General features: G+C 46.6%; 1 pseudogene; it reads left to right on the top strand.

Moving 5' to 3' along the window:
* The first annotated feature begins 4,849 nt into the window (after positions 1-4,849).
* On the top strand, positions 4,850-22,913 carry LOC120685151 (annotated as a pseudogene).
* The last annotated feature ends 805 nt before the right edge of the window (positions 22,914-23,718 follow it).

The following is a 23,718-nucleotide window of genomic DNA, read 5'->3' as shown; positions in this document are numbered from 1 at the left end:
TTTGCAACTTTTTAAAAAAAGTTTAAAAATACTCACGGAGTGCGCGTGGGTTCGAACCCCATGGCCAGCATCCTTTTATATTATGCATGCTATTTTAAAAATCGGAATGAATTTTTAATCTTGCGGTAAACAGAAGGCAAGGCCGCCATGCTACCCTCAATGTCCTTTCATTCGATTGTTTTTCTCCCAACCTTTTTATGGGACAGCTTAATCATCATGCTGCGGTCACCCTACGACCCCTGCTGCTGGCTTTCCTATCAAAATGCAGCGTCCCGTCCCGAATCCCGAGGCCGCCTCCAACAAAAGCACCTCAGCTAGACTCACCATTTTACGTATATAAAAAATTATTAGCTCCTCCAAATAGGCCCGGTCCAAACAAGATTTCCTGTAATATGATCTATCGGTAGCGTTGATCAGCCGGCACCGTCCCTTTTCTCCATATCTACTTCGGTCGCTATGAATGAATATGAATATACTTTGGTCGTCTATCGGGTCAACCATTTCAGACGACTGCTCAGTTCAGGAGTTCTATCCCCAGCTGCATCCTCAACTTGATAACTTACCATAGCCTAGGTCTAATAATCGTATTTATAGGCACGTGATAGCAGGCCTAGCTACTAGGAAACAGACCAAGTGGCTGTTTTCATAGCTGTGACACGAGGAAGAAGAAGATCATCATCTCCATGGCGGCCTCCATCCTCTGCGCGGTGGCCCTTGTCGCCATTGAAACGAACCGGGTTCCCGAAAGAGCAACCCGACTCCCTGTATCGTCGTGATAGTCCCTGGATCAATCGCTATCACATACAGAACTCATTTCAGGTAGTAAACACAGTCATACCAGCGATTACAGAACATTCATGGGTTTAACTTATTATAGCATTCGGGATAACAGTAATAATCTCCGAGTACAAGCCCGATGGGCTAAATGAGGTGCAAACAGAAAGCGTAACGGTAACTAAGACTTCATGTTGGTCCTCCGCCGTGAATCTTCTTCTCCACAGGCATCCTTGAGTGTAGCCCGCCTTCAATCGTACCACCCGTCGTCGTTGTTATCATACTCCGAGTCATAACCTGCATCTACCCAATCTATCCCCAAGGATGGGATAGGTCCACGTCACCATCCGCATGAAGCAATATGTGGATGCATTAAGGTAAAAACAGTGCCAAAGAAAGGCTATGGTTTCCTATGCAAGCATTTATAACAAGTCATTCATTCTCCTTCAGACGCGGGCAGCTTCGGCACCCGGACTCCCGGTCAACTAACTTCCGCTACAACAACTACCCAAGTTCGGTGCGGGAACTCCCTCTCCCCGCACCTCAACTGCTATCCGAGCAGGAAAGTGGACTAGAGGGAGGTAGAAAAGTATATGTGGATCTAACTACATTCGTGGGGCCAGATCGAGAGTTGTACATAACCGAGTACGCGGCTATACGTATAGTTTTCACCCTGCAGGGGTTGTACACCTGTACCCACTCGCCCCGAATCCAGCCGGCAAGCAACTCCGACTATCTCCGAGGCACCAGTCAACGAAACTAACAGCTACGGCACCATCCTACTCCCGGTCTGGGGCGCGTCCTCCCGCAGTAGGTCGCCCGGGGCTGTGAAGCTATCTAGAATGGAATCTCCATGGATCATGCGATCGGGGGCGATAGGGTCCTGCCCTCTCCCCCTGACACTGAAACAATATCCTCCTGCAGTAACGGTGCCGCGCATAGCTATCTCGGGATGGGTCCCCCCTCATAAAGGATAAGTGGTGTGCACGTTTGACATAGTTCCGTCACTAGGGCCACAAAGTCAGGTCCTTAACCCAGCAAAGGCGAGCGTCTTTGTCCATAGTTTGCATTCCGTAAACACAGTTCGCGATCGGCACCCATTACAGGTATCGCCACCTCAACTCCTCAACTCATGTTCCCACGGGAACAGCCTTGCACCCGCCACAGGTGCTCGTCACCCATCACAGGTGCTCACAGGGTTGTGCCCAACACACAACCCCCAGCTCCCGACCCTAAGGTCGGAGAAAGGGTCCCCTCGCCCCGCTGTAACCTATCCCCAACTCCTATATATGTGGAGGCACCTTCCAGCAAGCAAGGACTATATCATATATATATTCCCATACCCCAATCTCATACACATAGTAGCAATAGCACGTATCAACAATGATAAACATGGGAAACAAGTAATATGGTAGTAAATGGCTATGCAAGCTCATCTCAACACTCAATTTGGGGGCGTAGCGTGTCTAGCAAGCAATGCCTAATAGGTATTCAAAACATGGATGGGCGTGAACCTAGGGTCTCCTCGTAGTGCTCCTAGAAGTCGGGGTAGTCGTAGCCTCCGGTCTGCTCCTCGGCGTCAGGTCCTATTCGTAATTACGGGAAAGTATAAGGGTCCAAGTGCAAAGATGCACAAAACTCTCCAAAAGAAGATCCAAATCATAGCAACTCCTAGTCTAACTCGTAGGTCATGATTTTAGAAGAATTATGAAACTGGTTTCATAATTTTCAGAGCTACGGTTGATTTATTATCAATTTTCTAAGCCTAAAAGCATTTCTGAAAATAATAAAAGATTATCGGAAAACATAAAGGAAAAAATCAGTGACACGTGGCAGCCTAGAGGCTGCCACGTGGCATGCTGACGTCAGCATGACGTCATCCGGGGGGCCGGCTGTGCTGACGTCAGCATGGCCGGCCCCCCGGATGACGTCATGCTGACGTCAGCATGACGTCAGCGTTGACCAGGTCAACACTGACCCGGTCAACGGTTGCTGGGGTCCACTTGGCAGCCGGCGGGTCTCATCGACAGGTGGGACCCACGTGTCAGTGCCGTGAAAAAGAAAAAGAAAAGGAAAACGCGCGTCGTCGGGCCGAAAGTCTTCATGGGCTCCTCTTCCTCTTGGGCCTTCTGGGCCGAACTCAGCCCATTCTCCGCTCCTCTTTTTCTTTTTCTTCTCATCCCGCTGCGGCTGACAGCCCGGTCCCACGTGTCGGTGACTCCTGGATCTCGTGCGGCTCCTTCTTGATCCGGTGCGAACTCCAGCGCGTGTGTGCGTGTGCGTGTGTAGGCTGCTAGTGCACAGGGTGCGCGCCCAGGTCACGCCGCAAACGCGACGTCGCGGCGCGGGCGCGGTCACCATGGCGCAACGGCGAGGCGGCGGCGACGTTCCACGGCGACGGCGGCTCGGCGGCGGCGTGCTAGCGCGCAAAGGCCCATCCTTGGGCGTTGGCTTGCACGCGCGGAGTCTAGGAAGGGCCAACGGCGGTCTGGGTCAGCTCCGAGCGCACGCACGCCGGTGAGGCGGCGGCGCGGCCAGGCGATGGCGGTGGTTTGCAGCACCGAGGCGGGCAAAAGCCTGGCCCCAGGCTCCCGTGTACGCGCGCACACGCGGCGGACACCAGGCAAGGCCATGGCGGGCCCGTGGCGGCGGAGCGGGGCAAGACCGGTGGCCGCCGCGGCGGCGCCATGGCACGCCAGTGGGGCGAATCGGAGAGGACCCATCCAGGGCGAGCTAGGGCGTCGCCTTGGTGGTCTGGCCGTGGCTGTGCGCACGCGCGCGGGCATTGGGTTTACCCGAGCCACGGCGTGGCCGCGCACTAGGCACGGCGGCGCTAGGACAGGGGAGCGGCGGTTTGCGAGGTGAACGGCGGCGCGGCTCGTCGGCTCTTGCAGGCGTGCACACACAAGGGGAAAGGGCTCCCTAGGGCTGTCTAGGGTCGGCTCAGCGACGACCAAGGCATCGCCAGCACAAGGGAAGGGTAGGCGAAGCGGAACGGCGGCGCTCACCTGGCGGGCTCGTTGACGAAGGGCTCGGAGCGGTGGCGATTCGGTGCAGGCGGGCCGGGTAGTGCCGTGCAGCGCGGCTACGGCGATGTCGAGGTACGGGTCGCCAGCGTGGGGAAGCTCCGGCGGCGACGGCGTCACCTCCTCCTTCCTTCTTCCCTCCTCTATTTTCCTCTCTCTTGGCGGCGGCGGCGGCGAAGGGGGAAACCCCTGGGTGGCTAGGGTTTAGACGTCGAGGCCGTGGGGGTTTTATAGGCGGGGTGCTATGGTTTTGGGCCCGGACACCGAAAAAGGACGGCGGCGATGTGATGGTCGCCGAGCAGGGGTACGTGGCGGCATCAAGGGCTCCGCGGCTAGGGTTTTCCCGGGCGCGGGCGGGTCGCGCGCGCGCAGCGGGAATCGCGGCCGACCGCGGGGGCAGACGCAGGCGTCAGCAGGGCAGGTGGCCGGCGGGAGACGTGCGCCGCGCGTTGTCGTAGAGTGCCGCGGCGAAAGCAGGGGCGAGGCGCGGCTGCGGGAGGAGAAAGGTAAAGCTGACAGGCGGGGCTCGCCTGTCAGCGACCCAAGGCGGAGGACGGGTGACACGGGTTGAGGCTAAAGGCTCGGCGCGGACTGGGCCGGGCGAAGCAGGCTGGCTGGGCCTCGCGGGCGCGTTAGCGCGAGGGCGTGCGCAACCGGTCCGCGACGGCCGGTTTTGGGCTGGACGGGGAGGAAAGGTTGGTCGGGCCGGCCGGGCTAGGTGGGTTTCGGCCTGGTTTAGTTAGAGGGTTATGTTAGCTTTTGTTTTTAATTTGAATGGCTGATTCAAATTAAAAACCACTCAATTCAAACAAAAACCATTCAAACCAAATTGAAACAAGTAGAGCCAAATAAACTCCAAAGTTCAAAAATAGCACACTAACATTTAGGTCCTTGTGTTAGAGTTATAATTTAAATTCTTAAGAATTTGGGAAAGAATAGCATTATCCTTTGAGTGTTCCTAGCTACTAACACTTCCACGCAAAAAGTTTTTTAAATTTCGTATTTTTCAAAGACTATAACATTCCGTAAAATTACGGGATGTTACAGCCATGGCCGCGGTGGCTGCTGTTGCCGCATCCGTCGTAGTCAAGCACACCTTTGTTGTAAGCATGTATATATGTTCATTCACCTTCTGTCCAGCTAGCACACCTTCGATTTGTTCCTACACGTTCGTTGGTGAGCGAGGTGAGGATAGCGCACCTGTGCAACGAGACGCTGGTCACCGTGGCAAACGGGCGGCTCCCGGGGCTGGCGGTCGAGGTCACCGAGAGAGACGCCATCGCCGTCCATGTCGTCAACAAGTCGCCCCACAACATCACCATCCATTGGTAACCAGCTAGTTTTCTCTCTGCTGATCGAGAGTGTCGCGCATGTTCGATCGACCATCCTGTGCTTGCTGACACTTTTGGAGAACGGCTTATTAGTGCCGGTCACAGAACGTGTTAGTGCCGGTCCCTGTGGTCGGCATTAAATGGCCGGCACTAACGTGACAGACGTTAGTGCCGGCTACTCTGACCGGCACTAACGTGCGTATGTTAGTGCCGATCCGTAATACCAGCCGGCACTAACGTGCCCGACCCCGCTCGAGTCCTGACAGCAAAGTTAGTGCCGGCTGATATAACTAGCCGGCACTAAATGTTTTTTCTTCTTTATGTTCCTTTTCTTTTCATTTTTATACGTATGGCTATGCGTATTTCTACCGTATGTGACTACATAGTCGTACTCTTTGCATTGCACAGTATTATTAGAAAAGCATATTACACTAATATTATATTTATATATATATTTGTCATGTATGGAACACTTAGGAGTTCAAAAGTACATGAGCTATTACAAATTATTAAGCACATCAACTATAGTAACGTATCAGCTTCCTCGTCGTCAGATCTTCTTGGGCGACGCTTATACGGAGATCGCCATGAAATTCGCCCTTAGGATTTATGACTTCATCGAGTAGAAATCCGCATATAGATTCTTGAATTGCCCTGATTCGAGCGATTTCAATGAGTTCTTCTTTCATCCACCAACGCTGTCACATTTTTCGATAAAAACATGAGAATAAAAAATAATAAATTAAAATAATGAGCAAATGTGATTGTGCTCACGTACATTGAATGCCTCCACTGTCATTTGCCCTTTTTCACTTGCAAAAGAGTTGATCCACTCGCATACGTAGTATCCACATAAGTTGTTTTCTTGGCCCTGTCTCCAACACTATGGACAAATGTGGGTTACGATATAGAATTTTTCTGATGTTTATTGCGAATGACATTAGTAGCGAGAGTATATTCATACCGGAAAATCAGTCACCCAATGAAGAGGCTCGATTTCACCTATGGGCAAGCCTATGTGTTTGTGGAGGTAGAGACTCCATGCAGTATTTACCACCTCGATGATATCTTGGTACTTTGATTTATCTTGCCTTAACGAGTCGTACATCAAGACCTTGTGCTCCTCAATCCGAATACAAAGCAATATCCAATGAAAACTGTGCATATACATATGCATAACCAATTAATGTTGATTATAATAGTTATTAAATAGTATTATTAATACGAAGGGATTGAAAAAAAAGGCTAACAAAGAACGACTCACTGATGGTTGTATGGCAAGAGAATGAAGGGACACATGCTATTTTTATGCAACCCCCTGTATATAACATTGACTATGTCTCCAGGATTTTGCGCTAGCGATTTCTCGTGTATAATATCGGGGTCGAAGAACCCGACGTTATGGAAGTTCTTCTTTCGGCAAATTTGAATTTTTGACATACGGGACACAAGAAAAACGGGGATCAGTCAACACACAAGGCAAAAATAATAAAACGAGAGACAATACTTACATGCACCATACACTGACGAGGGACTTGTGAAGGGCATCTTGATGGTATAAATCGTAAAGTGCTGCAAACTCGATATATACATCATCCCCCCACCAGAAATGCTAATCTTTAATCCGAGCTGGGAACATCTCTAATTGATTAGCTTTAGATTGCACGGCATACCATTTGTGTAACTCGGCCATTCTCGTTGGTAGGAATGGTAGCAACTCTGGCCATATCAAAGGTTCACCAAGTACAAACTTTTTCTTGCCGCGGGCATTCTGTAGGGCCTCCCCAAGCAATTGAGCCCTTATTAGATCAGTTTGCAATATCATCCCAGCCATGGTCAACGGATCTCTTGATTCATCGGGACATTCTTCACGCGGCACTATCAACGGAGGGATCGATTGTTTGGACTGCTCTCCGAGCTGGGGAACAGTCTTTGCATTAATCTGCCGATTCTTGGGGTTGTTGTAGCACTTTCTGATCTGCCGATCATAATCCGACTCCCTTTCTTTCTCCTTGGTGGGATCTTTAATGAAGTGTTTAATGAAGTGTGACTTTGCAACCGGATCTATTTCTGGCTTCTTGTTCGCAGCCTCCCTCAGTAGCTTGCGCTTCAGCAAGAAGGTTTGAAACGATTCTTCTGCCTTTTCCTCTTCTGGAGCCTTCGCTTTCTTCTTTCTTTGCTGCTTATGAGATGGCTGGACCGAAGGTACCGTGTATGCCTTCTGTCGCTGACTCTGATTCTGTTGTGCGGCTGGTGATGATGCCGGAATTGGCTCGCTTTGTGCGGCTGGTGATGGCAGATCCATGCTGGGGTCCCGTGCAGGCGGTGGAGAAGGTGGGCCAACACTAGGATTCCTGTCAGCTGGCGTTGGTGATCTTTGCCTTAAGCACAGAGCGGAATCTGTTTCTGCTTGCACCAATCTTATGTCGCGCTTTGGCCACGCGATCCATGTGTGTACGGCATGTTGTAGTTATGTTTCTTCAGGACTTATAGGGATCGGGAGGTCCATGTCTTCCCAGCGTTCTTCAGTAATTCAGTCAACAAAGACTCTGGCGAATCCTTCAGGAATCGGTTGGCAATGTATTGTCCCGCCCTCTTCTTGGACTTCCGCATAACCCTCAGCACAAACTTTGAGCTTTTTCCCATAAAGAACCAGAAGCTCACATTGGGTCCTAACGGTGATGTCGTCAATGGGGTCCCTCGGCCTGTCGGCACCCAAATTAGGGTGCTTCGTGGAAGCAACACTGCTACGACGCTGAGAAGGGGGGCTGATCTCCACATTGGCAGCTGGTTGGTCCGAGCGTTGCCCAACTGCTGCCTCAAGTGACATTATCCGGTTTTCTAGGCTATGGATCTTCTCTGCCACTACTGCCTTGCTTCTGCATCGGCTTCGGTAGGTTTCGAGGTCTCCGGAAAAGCCATATTTCCATGGAACTACGCCCACGCCTCGGGTCCGTCCAGTGTGTTCCGCATTCCCAAGAGCGTAAGTTAGCTCGTCATTCTCTCTGTTGGGCTGGAAGGTTCCTTCTTCGGTATGAATCATTGCGTCCTCGAGTCTTTGGGCAGCCTCTCTTAGTACGTCGCTAGTCACAAACATTCCAATGTCGGGGTCTAGTGTGCCTCCATGAGCATAAAAGTAATACCTTGCTCGTTTGGACCAACTCAAGGTCTGCGGTACGATTCCTTTTACAATTAAATTATTTTCCATCTTTTCCCATTTCGGAATAGCAACCTTATAACCTCCAGGCCCAAGTCTATGGAAGTTTTTCTTTTTGCTAGCATTCATTTTGCCTTGAATCGAGGCTGCCATGCTGTCAGCACGGTGCTTGTAATTCACGAATTCATTCCACCACTCTCGTTGCTTCTTCCATACTTTGTCAAAATCTGGTGTGAGGCCCTTGTTGACAAAGTTTGCCACCAATTTTTTCTTGAATGAGCCGAACTGAGTTGCCATCTTCTTAAATGCCCATCCCTTTACTTTGTCAGCTTTGCCTGAGGGAAAGTTGAAGTGCAACAATACCTCTTTCCATAACAAATTTTTCTCTAAATCTGGCACGATATCTTCAGGTCGATCAGAGACTTTATTTCTCTTCCAAAGCTTGTACTTTATGGGGACGGATTCCCTAACAAGATATCCCAATTGATTTACAAATGTCGTCTTAATTTGACCAGGGGCTAGTGGCTCGCCAGTTGCTTCATTGATCTCTGTGATGGTCGTACATCCTACCATCTTCCTCTTGGAGCCACGTTTCCGTTTAGGCTTCGTCGATCCTGATGCCTGAAAGAATTTCAAATTTATCAAGGGGGTTGCTAGCAACTAGTGGACGTCGCGATAGGTATGCGTAACATATATATTGAGAAAATGTTTACCCTGATGCCTGAAAGAATCACTAAACTTTTATACCTCGGCTTCCTCGACATCTTGGTCCTCCCCACTAATATCTTGGTCCTCGTCGTCATGATAATGCAAGTTTAAAAATTGGCTGCCATCGTTCTCATCCGCATCAAACTCTGGAGCTACGTACGCAGTACTATCACGAATGAGGTCGTGCATTAACTCGTCTTGGTTGTCCGTAGGATCCATTTCCACTACCTGAAACAATAAAAAAACAGCAAGCCACATACTATCTGAGGGTCAAGTTCATTAATGGAGTGTTTGAGCATCCATTTTCAGACCCATCTCTACTGGATATAGTTGGTTGTAAGGTAAGGTGTCCTACTTCTGTTTTTATAATGATGATAGCACATATGAGAGCAAAGAGGATCTAGTTAACTGAACACAGATTAACACATAAGAGCAAAGAGGATTATTTATCACCATGCTTCTCATCCATGGAGCAAAAACAAAATACTTAGGTCAACCGTTAATGTGTGCCAGGTTAACAGAGTTTCGTTAATGTATCAATGGCAAGAATAGGACCAGAATAATCCAGGCACATGGATGTGAAGCAACAGATAGGCCCTAGCCCATAAAAACCAATGACCTCAGCCAAGCTTAGGCATCTTTCATAAGACAATAGTTAGTTTATTGCCATATAAACTCGATGAGACATATATTTCTGCGACATATATTTTCTCATATATAGTTCCACAAAATTAAATAGAAACTTATTCCTTGAACATGCCAGTGAAAAATATTAAGTTCCACAATCTTAGGACACATAATAAGCATGCATGTAATCATGTCAAGCAGGTAGCCAAGAGTGAACACATACATCAAAGTAGACCTGAAATAAGGATACTGATAAACCTGAAATCCTTCTCCCTACTACCTGTCCACAGCTACAGATCTATCCTAGAAAATTTAGAAAGACAGGACACACCTAAGATGATACATTATTGGATGGAAGGGACTGCTAGCTTATATTAGATATGATTATTAGAGTTCAAGTGGATTTCCATTGTTATTAGTTGATGAAATTAGCAGGAATGATGATACTTAACAAGACAGGACCATCTGAGTGGAATGTCCTGATAAAGTAAAGTATTCTATTTCAAGATATATGTTCGTAATATAAGCTGACATAACATATTCATCTTGGTCCCAAAACATATTCATCTTGTTATAAACCCTAAACCTGCCCTCAAAAAAAATCTTGGTCCCAAACCTGCCCATATTGTTATAAACCAACATGTGAAATAGTAAAGAATCAAATAGAGAAAATTGTAGGCTAGTGATATTGTATCCTGTAATACCCTTTGTTTGCATGTCCAAAAATATAGTGAATAAACTAGTCCTGTATTATGATCTTTTTTATTTCATGAATGTTGTGGGATAGACCATGTGACAGATGGTCTTTTCACAGTAAAAAAGGTTTTGTTTACATGGTCAGAGATTTCTTGTTGTTGGAGACGTTAGAGATTTCTTGTTCTGGAAAAAGAGGAAGTATAATTGCAATTATCACAGTAACAATATTTATCATTTTTGTGCAGGCAAGAATCACTCGCTGCTTTCCATCATCCGTATTGCATGGTCTGTTTATGGATTACCAAGGGAATACTCTTAGTGATTTTCTTAAAACAAATGGTCAAGTGGTGCTTCAGAGAGTAACCAACTACAATTTGAGATCTTTCACAAAAAAGGAGATAGAACACATTACCAACGGATATTCCGCTTTGCTGGGGAAAGGGGCATTCAGTGAGGTTTACTGAATATTCGGCGGAGGCAGGGGAGGCGTGGTCGGGGCCGGGGCGGCGTGGGGGCAGCCGGGCGGCCGCAATGGCGCTGATGACTCGACGGGCGGCTCCACGGACCGGGTGAGGACGCCGAGGTGCGCGGCGGCGCGGGCCGGACCGGCGAGGACGACGACGAGGCGTGGGGGCGGCCGGCCTGGGGACGACGAGGAGGGACGGCGGGTTAGGGACGACCTCGAGGGCGGCCACGGTCGAGCGCCTGCCGGGGACCCACGCACGACCGGGGAAGAACGCGGCGGCGCACACGGGCGAGCGAGCAGGGGCGGCAAGAAGAAGTCGGGGCGGTGGGGCGACGTCGATCTAAATTGGGCGGCGAAGGGGGTAATTTGTTGGAGGGTGGCTCGGTTAGTGCCGGCTGGTATTACTAGCAGGCACTAACGTGCCCCCGTGACGTCAGATGGGACACGTTAGTGCCGGCTGGTAGTTCTAGCCGGCACTAACGTTCTCACGTTAGTGCCGGCTAGAACTACCAGCCGGCACTAACGTGTCCCATCTGGCAGGAATTGTAAATTCTCCATGCCAGTTTCCATTTACAATAAATTTTTAATATTCATAAATTTATTCATAATAGGCTTAATAATTAAAATAATAAAACAAAAAATTATATCTTAATTTTTTTAGCTACACAATAATTATAGTAATTATATCTACACAATAATAATAGCAATTGAAGTAAATTAACAAATATGCTACTATTATCAATTATGTGTAGCTTATAGGGTTTATATGTTAGTATGCTTCTATTATTCGTAATAAATCGAAAAAATTTCAGATTAATCCATGCAAAAATATTCGAAAGTCTTTTCAGTAATAGCCTATACAATGATGTAATCAATTCGCAAATTACTTGATTATTGGTTTGTAATTTAATGTTTCAACACTCCTAGTAATGCAAAATTAGTGAAAGTAAATAATATTTATACCATGCAAAAATATAATATTATCTGAAGATGATATTGTGTCCTAATTGGACGAATAGTATCGAGAATTGAGACAAATACGACGCGGTGCGTTACATTACATCACTTAATGAGAAAATATAATATATAATTTATATAAAAATACTACTCATCATCATTATCTACTGGAACATTGATAATCTTCCTTTTGATGAAAGTGCCTTGGACGTGATCACGGCGTAAGTAAGGCGTGTCCTCTTTGGATAAGAGGATGCTGTGGTCAACGTCAACTGAGAATGGAGGAAGGTCATCAATCTGGTTATAATCTTCCGAATTGTCCGAAATATTCTCGACTCCAACAACTTTTCTTTTACCTGGAAGAACTATGTGTCGTTTCGGCTCATTTCCAGTCTTGTCTGCTTGAGACGTCTTATCCGACTTTTTCTTTGGTTTGCTCGACATGTCCTTCACATAGAACACTTGTGTCACATCCTTGGCTAGAACGAATGGTTCGTCTTTATATCCAATCTTTTTAAAATCAACTATGGTCATCCCATACCGGTCCTTCGTTATGCCTCCTCCAGCCACCCATTCGCAACGAAACAGAGGGACAACTATGGGTCCATATTCAAGTTCCCATATCTCCTCTATGACACCATAGTAGTTGTTCTTTTCTCCATTACTGTTTACTATACACATACGGACACCACTATTTTGGTTGGTGCTTTTTTTATCTTGCGCTCTCGTGTAAAATATATACCCATTGATTTCATACCCTTGGTATTACTGGACGGTTATTGATGGTCCCCTGGCCAGCCATTGAAGTTCTTGATCAACTGTGTTGTTGCCCAATAATTTTCATCTAAACCAGCCGTCAAAAGTTTTTATATGTTGGCGTGTAATCCAAGCAAAATTCTTCTGTGGATTTTCGGACCGTATAATATTCATGTGCTCATCAATATAGGAAGCCACCTTGGATGAATTCTGAAGAACCGTGAAGTTGGTTTGGCTGAATTCACTACAAGAGATGTTCATATTACATTTCTTTCCTAGTGTGCCTTTTCCCTATAGTCGCCCCTCATGGTGTGACACGGGGAGCCCAATCAGATTGAGATCAGGAAGATAGTCAACGCAAAACTCAATGACCTCCTCTGTTCCATAGCCCTTAGCAATGCATTCTTCTGGGCGAGAATGTTTGCGCACGTACTTCTTCAATACGGCCATGAACCTCTCGAAAGGGAACATATTGTGTAGAAAAACAGGACCCAGGATAGTTATTTCTGTCACAATATGAACTAGAAGGTGTGTCATAATATTGAAGAAGGAAGGTGGGAAGACCATCTCGAAGCTCACAAGACATTCGACAATGTCTTTCTGCAGCTTTATTAGATTATTTGGATTAATTGCTTTTTGTGAAATTTCATTCATGAACGCACAAAGCTTTACAACTGCCAATCTCACATTTTTCGGTAGAACACCCCTCAGTATAACCGGAAGTAGTTGTGTCATCAGGACGTGGCAGTCATGTGACTTCAAGTTTTGGATTTTCTTCTCTTTCACATTTATTATGCCCTGTATATTTGAGGAGTACCCAGATGGGACTTTGATACTGTTCAAGCAATCGAACATACTTTCCTTCTCCTCTTTGCTCAGATTATAGCTGGCAGGTTTTAAATAGTGGCATCCTTTGTCTCTCTTCTCGGGTTGCAAGCCTTGTCGTCCAGCTAGCTGTTGCATGTCGCGCCTTGCTTCCAATGTGTCTTTTGACTTACCATACACTCGCAGGAAGCCTAGTAGGTTCACGCAAAGATTCTTCGACAGATGCATCACATCAATTGCGTTGCGAACCTGTAAGACTTGCCAATAAGGTAGGTTTCACAATATAGACTTCTTCTTCCACAATGGAACATGTCCCTGGTCATCCTTGGGAACAGGTTAGCTACCGGGACCCTTTCCAAATACTACCTTCACATCCTTGATTATCGAGAACACACGCTTTCCATTACGAAATAGAGGCTTAGGACGAGTTTCGGGCTCTCCTTTGAAATGCTTCCCTTCGGTTCCATTACGAAATGATCGGTAGGAAGAAATCGACGATGGCCCATGTATACGCACTTCTTACAGTGTTTCAAATAAATGCTATCGGTCTCATCATAACAGTGGGTGCAGGCCATGTATCCGATGTTCGACTGTCCCGAAAGTTTTGCAAGTGCAGGCCAATCATTGATGCATACAAAAAGCAAAGCTCGGAGGTTGAAGGACTCCTGTTTATACTCATCCCACACATGTACACCTTCTTCTTTCCAGAGTAGTAATAGATCATCCATCAAGGGTTGCAGGAACACATCAATGTCGTTGCCAGGTTCTTTTGGCCCTTCTATAAGCACCGGCATCATGATGAACTTACGCTTCAGGCACAACCAAGGAGGAAGGTTGAACATACATAGGATCACAGGCCATGTACTATGAGCGCTGCCAAACTCACCGTACGGATTCATTCCATCCGCACTTAGAGCAAATCTTATATTCCTTGGGTCGTTATCAAATTGAGGATACTCTCGGTTAAGATTTCTCCACTGGGACCCATCTGCTGGGTGTCTGATCATGTGATCCTCCTTACGGTCTTCTTTGTGCCACCGCATCAACTTAGTGTTATCCTTGTTTTTGAAAAAATGCTTCAGACGTGGTATTATAGGGAATTACCACACCAACTTTGCGGGGACTCTCTTCTTTACCGGCTGCCCATCAACATCACCTGGATCATCTCGCCTAATCTTATACCGCAATGCGCTGCAAACAGGACAAAGTTCCAAGTTCTCGTATTTGCTGCGATACAGGATGCAGTCATTAGGACATGCATGAATCTTCTGCACGTCCAATCCAAGAAGGCAAACCATCTTTTTAGCTTCGTATGTTGTTGACGGCAGTTCATTACCCTCAGGAAGCATGGTCTTTACAATCTTTAATAGCTCACCAAATCCCTTATCGGTGACACCATTAGTTACCTTCCATTTCAGCATCTCCAGCGTGGTACCCAACTTCTTTTGCTCCGGTTTGCAACTAGGGAACAACGGCCTTTTGTGATCCTCCAACATCTTCTCGAACTTTAATGCCTCCTTCACAGTCTCACTGTCTTTCTGTGCATCAAGTAATGCCTGACCTAGCTCGTCAGGTGGCTCCTCTTGTGCAACATTTGCTTCACCCTTGTCCATTGGTTCATCTTGAAAGCTACCTGCTTCATGAACCCATGCCCAATCTGGAAGGTTGTTATCATCATCGGCATTTTCTTCATTATCTTCCATCATAACTCCAACTTCGCCGTGATTGGTCCAAAGGGTATAGTTACTCATGAATCCATTCAAGGCCAGGTGATTCCATAGAGTATCTCTTTTCCGGAATTCCTTTTTATTTTCGCAAATACTGCATGGACAACACATTAAACCCTTTGGCGACCTATTTGCCATTGCCGCCTTGAGAAAAGAATCTAAACCCTGAATCCACGCCGAGGTGCTCCGGCTGCCGTGCATCCATTACTGGTCCATCTGTAATTAATTACCGTATAAAAACAAAAATCAATTCTACATATATCAAAACAAGTTACTATAAAGTAATTCGAAAACAAATTGTAAATGTGTCATAGGCCACCTATCTAGTAAACCTAAAGTAAATAGCAAAATAAATTGACACAATAACATATACACATGTCACCATGAAATAATTCGAAAAAATCATTCTAAATATGTGATAGTCAAACTATATAGTTAACTTTCTCTAAAAAACAACAAATAATTCTACCTTGCTCAAATTAATGAACAAATTGATAAATCATGTTCATTTTCCCTCATCCTTAAAATCCTTAAAATTTTGCATAATAACATATAGACATGTCTCCATGAAATAATTCAAAAAAATAATCTAAATGTGTCATACTCAAACTATCTAGTAATCCTTCTCTAAAACACAACAAATCAATTCTATTTTGTTCAAATTAATGAACAAATTGAAAAATTATGCTCATTGTTCCTCAACCTTAAAATCACTATTTTCTTTACCTAGAAAGCATGAAACGAAAGAATAAACACTGTGAAAGAAGAGTGGAAGAAACTACTAACCTTTAATGCACTTGGATGGGCGAAATCCTCACAAATTTTGGAGAAAATGGGCAGCACCTCCCCTCTAACACGCCATGGGAGTGAGGAGAAGCTCGGCCAAATGGATGGGTCGGGCTGGGGAAGAAGGGAGAGGGCAGTATATACGGGGCAACTTAGTGCCGGCTAGTGAATTCAGCCGGCACAAAACTGTATAAAGTTAGTGCCGGCTGGAACCTTAAGCCGGCACTAACCTGCACCGTGCCAAGTTAGTGCCGGCTGGAGGGTCCAGCCGGCACTAAATTGGCTGCTGACCGTTAGGGGGCAGGCTGTTGACCGTTGGGGGTGACACTTTAGTGCCGGCTGGAGAGTCTAGCCGGTACTAACGTGACTGTGGTGTACTGTAGATACACGTTAGTGCCGGCTCCCATGTGACCGGCACGTAGTGCCGGTACCGATAAGCGTTTCTCCAACAGTGTGATCGACTGTTCATCAGGCACGGGCTGAAGCAGCGGCTCAACTGCTGGGCGGACGGGGTGCCGTCGGTGACGCAGTGCCCCATCCGGCCGGGCCACAACCTCACCTACCGTCTCAACGTCACCGGGCAGGAAGGCACCCTGTGGTGGCACGCCCACGTCTCCTGCCTCCGGGCGAGCCTCCATGGCGCCTTCGTCGTCCGGCCACGCCGCGCCTACCCGTTCCCCAAGCCTGACAAGGAGATCCCCATCGTCATAGGTTCTTGTCTTCTTCTTCTTCTTTAAAAGAAAAAAATGGGTTCTTGTCTTCTTGATAGACTAAATATTTGCCATTGAATAATGGATCATCTTGTCTTCGATCGAATTTGGAATCAAAGAGCAGAAGTGTGAGTGTTCTTGATGATGGCAGGTGAGTGGTGGAATCTGAACCTCGCGCAGTTGGCCAAGAACATGGGGGATGGATGCTACGACGACAGCTCCAGCGCGACCACGATCAATGGCAAGCTCGGAGATCTCTACAACTGCTCCGGTGATACTCTCTTACTACTTAGCAATAAAACTCTCTAGTGAAAGTTTACTGGATCCTGCTGTCCATGTCTAAAAATGTTACTTTTTTTCTCTTTATCCACATCGCCATGAAAAGGGGTTGTGGAAGATGCCTTCGTGCTGGACGTGGAGCCCCGGCAAGACCTACCTGCTCCGGCTAGTCAACGCCGCGCTCTACTCCGAGTACTACGTCAAGATCGCCGGGCACAGGTTCACGGTCGTCGGCGCCGACGCCAACTACGTCCACCCCTTCGCCACGGACGTCGTGGCCATCGGGCCCGGCGAGACGGTGGACGCGCTGGTGGTCGCCGACGCGGCGCCCGGCAGGTACTACATGGTTGCCCTGGGTGGCCAGGCACCCAAGCCTGACATCCAGATCCCCGAGACCCGGTCCAGAGCGACGGTGCGGTACACGAGCGGCGGCGGCGGAGAAGCACCGCCGCCGGTGGCGCCGGAGATGCCCGACCAGCACGACTACATGGTCTCCTTCAACTTCCACTGCAACATGAGCAGCCTGCGCCGCCGCCACCCGCGTCCGCCGCCGCGCGCCGACGAGAGCCTGTTCGTGGCGCTCCGCATGGGTTCCGTCTGCCGGGGAGGCCGGGCGTCGTGCAAGAGGAGCGGGAGCAAGGAGTCCATCATCGTGGAGACCATGAACAACGTCTCCTTCCAGCTCCCCGCCGCGTCGGCCGCCACGCCGCTGCTGGAGGAGCACTACCGCCACCGCAATGGGACGGCGGCGGCCTGGAGCAGCTGCGGACGCTGCCGGATCGGCCGGCGAGGCCGTTCAACTTCACCGACCGCGCCCTGATCCCGTGGGGGCCCAACGAGGCGTGGCTGGAGCCGACGGAGAAGGCGGCGGCGGCGCGCCGGTTGCGGCACGGCGCGGTGGTGGACGTCGTGTTCCAGAACACGGCGGTGGTGGACACCGACAACCACCCGATGCACCTGCACGGGCACGACGTGTTTGTGCTCCCGCAGGGGCACGACAACTACGACGCGGCGAGGGACGCCGCGAGGTACAACCTGGTGGATCCGCCGCTCAAGAACACGGTGCTCGTCCCCAGGCTTGGGTGGGCAGCCGTCCGGTTCGTCGCCGACAATCCAGGTGCGTGCGTACGACAGGGCTCAAATCATCGTCTCAAGAAGATTTCATATGATTTGGGCCGTGTTTGTTTTTTTTCGTGGATTTACTGTAGCACGTTTTGACTAAAAATTTAGAGTAGTAAACGAAGTCTAATTACAAAACCACCTCCACAACCCCCGTGTAAATCGCGAGACGAATCTAATGAGGCCTTTGACCGCGTGATTAGAGGATGGTTACTGTAGCATCACTGTAGCAAATCATCAATTAATTACCGTCATTAGATTCATCTCGAAAAAGTTACATCCGTTCCTGAAAAGATTTTGCAAATAGACTTCATTTAGTACTCCATGCGGACATTCGTCTTTTTGTGTAAACGTGATGGGAAGTTAACCAAACGCGGCATTGGGCTCAAATCAGCTTTTTCAGTTTTCAGGCCGCTTGTACCGTTAGCATTTAAGGTCCCCGCTGGAGGGTCTGCGGTATGCAGACAAATCGGGAGAGAGAGGGCCTCTTTGGTTCTACGCTAGTGAATGCTAGTCATTTTGATTGTTAATTATGATTTTAAACAAAGTTAATTTATAAAACCAACTTCAGAATCTCGCGCTAGTGACCCTAAAGAATCTAATAAGATCTTTGACCACGCGATTAAAGGATGGTCACTGTAGCATCACTGTAGCAAATCATCGATTAATTACCGTTGTTAGACTCGTCGCGAAAAATTACACACATCTCTAAAAAAGTTTTGCAAATAGACTTCATTTAATATTCCGAGATTCTTTTATAGAATGCGAGATTTTTTTATAGAATGGAATCGAATGGAAGGAACCAAACAAGCGCTAGTAGTAAGGGGCTGTTCGGCTGATTTAAAAGCCGGCTGATTTCGGCTGATTCAATAGTACTATATGAGAAGAAATAAGCCAAAACAAGCCGAAATAAGCCGGGAAAGGAGAAACGAACAGGCTACTAGGATTCCCAATAAGCATGCATGTGCTGCGTGTGATGTCCTGAGAGGGATTGGCTACTAGGAGGAGAATAATGGGCAGCAGATAGAAAAATAAATTATTGTACAGGCAAGCTATTATATTTTCGGACGCGACAAGGTGTTATATAACTTGTCTTTAGAAACTTTAATTTTTATTTGCGTATGAGCAAAGTTTATTGAACTTGCTAAGTGTTGTGCTACATAGTGTCTAGCGTTTTGTGGTGAATCTTCTATTTTGTTTAATTTTTTTCTGGTTTGTTATCCTTCAGTTCTTGGTTAGTTTTCTTCCAAGTTTTTCCTATTCTCTTTGTCCATTCTTTTTTTTTCTCAGCTCTTATTGATTATTTTCTTTTTCTTTTCCTATTTTTTATTCTAAGCCTGCATATACAAATTTATTTCTATGTATAAACAAGACGGTATAATCTTTTGTTCACATTTAAGAGGTAGTCACAATCAATATATACTAATTTATTTGTATTGTAGATTTATAAATTGGTGTGTGAAATGATTTATTTTCTTTATATGCTAACTTGTTTAGCATGTGTATATATGGTTATAATTTTTTTCGATGTAGATGTATTTTTCTTCATGTAAAATTATGTATGTGTATAACTAATTTGTTTGCAATGTCAAATTATTTGTTCTCTTTGTAGATTAAATTATTCCATAATGTTAACTCATTTGTTTGTGATATTCATTTTTTATTATTATCCTATACAATCAAATGTTCGCATAGTGTAATATTTTGTTATTGTACATTATTATTTGTTCGTTATGTTTAACTTTTTGTTTGTAGAAATAATTATTTGTTCGTGCTGTTAAAATATTTGTTCCTAGTTACCGAAATTAATTATCAAGTCTTAAGAAAATACTTTTCAAAATATTGTGCAAATATAGGCAAGTGTGATCTTGTTTTGAAGAGTTTGTCATAAGAAAGATAATGGTGCAATCCAAATTTAATTTGGATGCTCGTTTTAATACTTATAGCTTTTTAAATTTGAAATTTGCATGCATGTGGATCACATCATCATCCATGTTCTCTTTTACATGCAGAGAATCTCTCCACCTATGATTTGCAGAAACAGTACGTCCTAAGAATTAGACCTAATTACATCCCAAAACACTATCTGCATCCACACGGTGCTCCAGTTCAGGTGACGGTTCCGAAGCGGGTGCGATTATATGTCGCTTTAGATGATGGTTCCGCGAACCATCACGTGATGCGGACAACCATAGATGCGCACAGTGTTTTGGGCTGTAATTAGGTCCCATTATTGAGACGGACTGTTTCCGCAAACCATGAAGAGATTATGTGCATGCAGATAAGGACAAGGAGGGTGACGTGACTCACATGCATATTCCAAAATTAAAAAAGTCATAAGTATTAAACCGAGCATCAAAATTAAATTTGGATTGTACCATTATTTTTTATGACAAGATCTTCGAAATAAGACCACACTTCCCTATATTTGTATAATTTTTTAAAAAGTTTTTTTTATAATTTTTTAGTAATTAATTTCGACTACTGGGAACAAATATTTTAACAACACGAACAAATGATTGTTTTCCGTGAACAAAAAATTAAACATATCGAACAAATAATAATGTGCAACGAACAAAGTATTACATATCACGAACATTTGATTGTATAGGATAAATATTAAAAAATAAATATCACGAACAAATAAGTTAACATCATGAAACAATTTATTCTACAAAGCGAACAAATAATTTATCATTGTGAACAAATTAGTTATACACAGATAAATAAATATAAATACAAAATAAGAAGTAAAATAAATAAAAGAGAAGGAGCTAAAGGAAGAAAAATGAAAGAAAACAGGAGAGGAGTGACTACAGGTGCCAACTGTAGTGCTACAGTAAGCATGCAGCAGGAGCAAAAGCGCATGCAGAACAGCTACAGAGAGGAAATAAGAAAAGAAGCACAGAGCGCGTGCACGCTAGCGCGTGGGCCTGCGTCCGGCGCGAGAAACAGAAGCCGCCCAATTAGAAAATTGGGCTGGCCGTGTACCGCTTCAGGCGATGGATCCGTACTTTGCAACGTGCGCGATGCATAGTGGTGGGGTTCCCAAGCGACCCATAGTGGCGTGGTGCCCCTACAACTGCTCCGGTAACCATTACAGGATCAATACGTGTTGACATTGCTCTGATATATACGGCTAAGCACTCCATCGATCTTTAACTCTGATGAACGAAAGGGGCCAAGAAAGACGGCTTCGTGCTAGACGTCGAGCCCGGCAAGACCTACCTGCTGCGAGTGATCAACGCTGCTCTCTTCTCCGAGTACTACCTCAAGATCGTCGGGCACAAGTTCACGGTGTGGTCGCCGCCGACGCAAACTACGTCAGCCCCTACTCCACGGACGTCATCGCCATCGCGCCCGGCGAGACCGTCGACGCCCTCGTGGTCGCCGACGCGCCGCCGGCCGGCAGGTACTACATCACTGCCCTCGCCAAGCAGTCGCCGAAGCCCGACCCCCAGGTCCCAAAGTTCGTCACCAGAGGTACCGTGCAGTACAGCAACCAGCCAAAGCTCCGGGAAAGGCACAACAACCCTTTGCTCGAGCCATGAAGAAGTAGGAGGAGAAGCTCATCCATGTGTTGGTGAGCCGCCAGTGGCACCTGAAATGCCCGACCAACATGACACAACGCTCTCCTACTACTTCCATGGCAACCTCACCAGCCTGAACCATACGGTGGTGCCGAGCCGTGCCGACGAGTCCATGCTCATCACTCTTGGCCTGGGCTCTGTCTGCCGGCGGCGAGGCCAGTCGTCCTGCAAGAGAAGTGGGAGCAAAGAGGCCATCATCGTGGCGGCCATGAACAACATCTCCTTCCAGCTCCCCGCCACGACCATGCCACTGCTCGAAGCGCACTACCACCACACCGGCGACCTGGACACGCTGCTGCAAGAGCTTCCCAGCAGGCCACCAATGGCATTCAACTTCACCGACCGTGCCTTGATTCCACGGGGACCCAAGGAAGGGCGGCTGGAGCCGACGTCTAGGGGTAGCTTGGCGCGGCGCTTCCGCCATGGCACCGTGGTGGACATCGTGTTCCAGGGCCCGGCGGTGATGCAGAGCGACTCCAACGCGATGCATCTGCACGGGCACGACATGTTCGTGCTCGCGCACAGTGGCGTAGCTAGCTAGGTGGACAGGTGGGCCATGGACCACCTTAAAATTAGTAGCTCAAGGTATAAGTATAGTAATTATCCATCAAACAATCCAACATGTATGCAAAATTCAGACTTATTTATTGATTTTAAGATGTTTGAAGTGGTAAAATATTTTATTAATACAATATTAGTTGTTTAAGCAATTCTAAACTTGTATTATGTATATACTCTGGACCACCCTAACCCAAAATCCTAGCTACGCCCCTGCTCGCGCAGGGCGTCGGCAACTATGACGCGGAGAGGGATGTGGCCAAGTACAACCTGGTTAACCCGCCGGTGAGGAATCCTGTGCTTGTTCCGAGGATCGGCTGGGCCGTCGTCCGGTTTGTGGCGGACAATCCTGGTGGGTTGTCTAGTATATCTGTGATCAGGCATATCAATTTCAGGTTTACATTGAATTTTGAGTTGTAACAAATATAAGACAAAATTATATATAGAAATAAATTCAAAAGGAAAAAAGGAGCAATTTTATTGTCCATAACAAATTATCCATCTTGAAGTATAAATATGAAGGTTGAATGACACTCAAATAGAATATGAATCCACGCTTCAGGCATGTAAAGATTAGAACCTCACTAATGCTTTTGTCTTGTATGTATACAGGTGTATGGTACATGCGTTGTCACTATGAGTTCCATTTGTCGATGGGCATGGCGGCAATATTCATTGTTGAGGATGGGCCGACAGAGAGCACATCTCTCCCAGCACCACCATCAGAGTTCTTGACATGTAACCATGCCCATCGTCTCGTGCCCAACGAACTCTACCTCAAAAACACCAACACTACAGGTGCACGCGTCAATGAAGCCTGAGAGATGAACACTACCACGACCTTTTTAAATAAACACATTATTATGACAACGTTTATTTAAAAAGAGCCTGCAGTGTGCCTAACGGTGGTTGACAACGTTTGAGCTCTTCTGCCTGACCGCACCTTTGTGGTGCCTGTTATTCATGAAGCTCAACTGGAAGGATGGCAGCTGCGGAGCCTTTATCGAGGTCCTGATGAACATTAGGAAACAGCAGAATAAAACCAAGCCGAGTTAGTGCATTTATTAGTCACTACGTCATGTGAGAGTTGTGTCATATGCTTGTGGTTCTAAGTAATCTTTTATGATATTTGGTCCGTATTACGGTTCCCATCATGCCTCATACTCTGATATGATCCACTTTGGTGCCATCCAGGCATTCGGTATTAATGTTTAGAACTACAGTATGAGTAAGTGCGATCTTGTCTGATTATTACCAAGAGAACAATGTAGCGTTTATATATATATGTCCGCTTGCACATATACACGAAAAGATTTAGCAATCTAGTTCTTAGCGGCTTTGCGCTCAAAACATCATCCAACTTCCAAAACAAATCATGCTATTTTCTTTCTTCCACACTGAACATCAGTTGCCAACCGGTTCCATACTGCCTGCAGTTCCAGTTCTGGAACTGGCTCAAGTGATGATTGGACAAGCACTACACCATATAAAACTAGTTAATTATCAAAGTGTTTTCGTTTAATTGAAACTAGGCAGGTTTTATCGCTTGAAACAGCCAAGTGACAAAAAGTCTTACAACAGAGAACTGGCTACAGAAAGCATAGACCTCTGCAGCCAAAACACTGA

Source organism: Panicum virgatum, chromosome 8N (genome assembly GCF_016808335.1).
Source record: "Panicum virgatum strain AP13 chromosome 8N, P.virgatum_v5, whole genome shotgun sequence".
Classification (NCBI taxonomy): Eukaryota; Viridiplantae; Streptophyta; class Magnoliopsida; order Poales; family Poaceae; genus Panicum; species Panicum virgatum.
The sequence above is the reverse complement of the archived record's forward strand: the minus strand, read 5'-3'. Positions and strand labels throughout refer to the sequence as shown.